This window comes from Brassica oleracea, chromosome C7 (genome assembly GCF_000695525.1).
Source record: "Brassica oleracea var. oleracea cultivar TO1000 chromosome C7, BOL, whole genome shotgun sequence".
NCBI lineage: Eukaryota > Viridiplantae > Streptophyta > Magnoliopsida > Brassicales > Brassicaceae > Brassica > Brassica oleracea.
Genome location: NC_027754.1, coordinates 6,053,945 through 6,054,878, shown reverse-complemented (window position 1 = coordinate 6,054,878; position 934 = coordinate 6,053,945).

The window sequence follows — 934 nt, the reverse complement described above, 5'->3', positions numbered from 1 at the left end:
AGTTGGAATTAAGGGGGAGAATGTTGGATAATTCCAATTAACTTGAGGAGCAAGTTAACTCATTAAAGTGAAGTTTGATGGGTTAAGGAAAAAAGAAAACATATCGGGCTTAGGAATGTTTCCATATTATTATTAGGAAAAGATGTAGTTTCGCCCTTAGGAAAAGATGTAGTTTCTTCCTATATAAAGAGTTCTCATGGAGAGATATTCCATCAAGAGAAACACATTGAAATGTTTAGTTTTGAGAGAGTTTTTAAATCTAATAAGAAGAGAAGTTCTTATAATCTTTTTGTTTGTGCAACTTTACCTACGTACCCCTTTCGAGGATCAAGCCGAACGTAGTTCAATTGATAGAGCTGGACAAGAGATTGAACTGCCTGGGCGAGTTCATCTAGTAATTGAGTGCCAGGCATAGAAACGAACTTGTCAAGAATAAAGCCTAAAGTTTCTAAGTGCAGATAATTCTGAGCCTAAAAAGTTCTCCCTGGTGCTTCCCGCCTAGGGCTCCTTATATACTTGCTCTTAGGTCGGTTTACGCTTTTCCCCTTCTGCCCTTAAGCCGTCATAGCTTAAAAATGGAGATATTCTGCTTTTCCCGATATTTGTGATTATCTTCGGAAACTTCACATTTATCCGCGGAAACTTGACATTTATCTTACCTTACGAACCAAGCATAAACCGTCATACGGCTTATGGGCTTTTGGTTAAGAAATCGTTAGTGGGCTTCGAGCTTCGTCTTAGGTCTCTTTGGGCCGTCTTTGGCTCGAAACGTTTATTACAGTTTCTTCGATAAAAGCAAACTCCCCGCGGTTTTTATCGTAAAGTTTGACTGATGACTTCGCGTGACGGGAAACATAAAATGATTTAGCCACGGTCTACGAGAGATAACATTTAAAGAGTAGACGAGAATGCATGGAGAGCCCGATCGCTACGT